The sequence below is a fragment of the Mus musculus genome, chromosome 8 (assembly GCF_000001635.26).
Source record: "Mus musculus strain C57BL/6J chromosome 8, GRCm38.p6 C57BL/6J".
Taxonomy (NCBI): Eukaryota; Metazoa; Chordata; class Mammalia; order Rodentia; family Muridae; genus Mus; species Mus musculus.
The window spans coordinates 59074220-59076982 of NC_000074.6; positions in this window are offsets into that span (position 1 = coordinate 59074220).

A 2763-nucleotide genomic window follows, 5' to 3' on the forward strand; every position below is an offset into this window, starting at 1 on the left:
ATAAAGATTTTACTATGGTAGTAAAAAGGCTCTTCTGTTTGTTACTTTGCCCCTTTAAGGGATAAAGTTTTAAAGTTTTAATAGTGCACTCCGTCAACAACATTTTTCCAATAAATACTTACAAGTGTCTATGCCCTACTTTAAATTATGTTTATTGTATATATTTGTGAGTATGCATACATGCGACAGCTTGTGTCTGGAGATCAGAAGACAATTTTTAAGATGATATTTCCTTCCAAAATGTGGGTCCTAATTATGAAAAATTATGAAATTCATACCTTCAGGTTTGGCATCCAACACCTTTTTACATAGCCTTTTCACTGACATGCTAATATATATATACACATATACATATACATATACGTATACATATACATATAGGTATACGTATACATATACATATATACATATGTATATGTATATTATACTATACTATAAAATATGTTTATAGTATAAAATATATCTAATAATACTTAGCTGTAGGCATAATGTTTTGTATGCTGTGTAAAGCTTACTCTTGAGTTATTCAAATGTTGATTCATCTGCCCTCATATTTTGTTTCAATCTAAAAACAACATTGTAATGCTTATACCAAGAATTTCCTGTCTTAAGTTTGTGCAAATAATTCATATCATTTATTCTCGACCTTTTCAGTAAATGCTGATCACCCAATGGCTGAGCAAAATAGAGAATAGAATGGGACATCATTCAACAGAGAAAACAGAGAGGGAGAGTGGGGGAGTCAGATCATTGGGAAAGTGGAGGTTTTAGAGCCATGAAGGAGTTCTAGTATATGTGATGGATCTAGAGGTAGTTGGATTAGCATAGGAGGTAAAGGTAAATCATTAAACTGCTCAGCTATAGAGGTGCAATATTGAATAACTTCTATATTTTCTGTGTGGGTTATTGGGGAATGTCAAAAAATAAAGAAATACATCCACCTTATTCATTAATCCTTTATATTTACATTAAGGATAATTCATTTACATTTTAAGTTAGTGAACCAACAATATATTTTTCTGTCAAGTCAGCACCTTAATGCCACTGTCTGTCCTTTCTCTATATAAAAATGTATGTGAGTACTGGAATAAAACTCAATGTAGTGCTTGCCTAACAAAGGGAAGGTTCTATGTTCAACTCCACGCCATTGGGTAGAGGTGGATTCAATAAATACAGGTCTGAAGAAATGGCATGCTGAACAAAATACTTGTGAGGCAAGTATAAGGAGCAAATTTCAAAACCCTAAAACTCATTGAAATGTTAGGTTAGTTGGCTACTTGTGATCATTTATTTATATCTGGCCCAGGGAGTGGCACTATTAGTAGGTATGGCATTGTTGGAATAGGTGTGTCACTGTGGGTTTCAGCTTTAAGACACTATTCCTAGCTGTATGGAAGCAAGTCTTCTCCTAGCAGCCTTCAGATGAAGATGTAGAACTTTTAGGTCTTTCTGCACCATGCTTGCCTGGACAATGCTATGCTCCCACCTTGAGGATAATGGAAGCAACCTCTAAACTGATAATACAGTTCCAAATATATATCTTGTCCATATATTCGTTGCCTTCGTCTTAGTATCTGTTCACAGCAGTAAAATCCCAACTAGGACAGAAGTTGGTGTCAAGGACTGGGGTGTTCCTGTGATAGGCATTCTTTTGTTTCTAAGAATTTGGATCTGGGGACTTTGGATTTGGAAAGCAATGGGATCCTTAGTGGGGCTTAATGGACTAGGCTAGTAGGAATATGGAAGACATTATTCTTAACAGTGATTTAAAGTGTGCAGATCTGGCCCAAGAGTGTCAATGGAGAAGAATTTCAGTATATGGCCTAGAGACAATTTCTTTGGTATTTTGGTGCAGAATGTGTCTGCTTTTTGCAATTGTCCAATGAGTCTACCTGAGGCTAAGGTTACGAGATTTAGATTAATTCTTTGAAAATGGATGTCTCAAAACAGCCTGGTATAAATTCTGTTGTTTAGTTACTAAAGTTCATTCTTATAAAGAACATTTTAATGCAAAGGAGAAAGCTAAGAAAGGAAAAATACAAGATATATGGTTAAAGTATTGAAGAGCACCAGGAAGAAGAATAGGACTGAATCCTATGTTCTAGGAGACAACAGATTAAGAGAGTGTGACTTTGGGACAAAATCCCACCTAGCACTGTTTAGGTCTAGGCATAGTGGTACATACCTTTAGTCCCAGGAGATAAAGGCAAGCAGATTTCTAAGTTTTAAGGCCAGCCTGAGACAGAGCAAGTTCTAGGTGAAGAAAAGCTTAAGTTCAGGTATGTTGGTACATACCTTTAATCCCAGAAAAAAGAGCCATGCAGATCTCTTAGTTCAAGGTCAATCTACAGAGCAAGTTCCAGGACAGTGAAGGAGTTGGAAAACTGAAATCTGGTAATAGAACAAGGTGAGGACATGTTCCAGCCCCAGCAAGCAATAGAAGTTGTCAGCTTTGGCTGTGAGGCTCTAGCTTTAGAGTCCAAAATAGAAAGGACTAATGGGAAAATTGATGCTGGTTAGATGGAGCTCAGAAATTAATGATTATTAAGAAGAGAGCAGCACCACTGAGATGAAACTTTCTGGGAAGTATTTTCTAAGAGCAAAAAGAAGCTGTGTTCCAGAGATAGCCACGGTTGTACTTCATGATGATATGTAAAACTAGACCACATGGTACTGGCTTTGAAGTTATTAAGGGTTCATGGAGAGCAGCTGAGACTTGGAACTTTGAGAGTCCAGGGAAGGACATTGGTGAAGCTTAAGCCT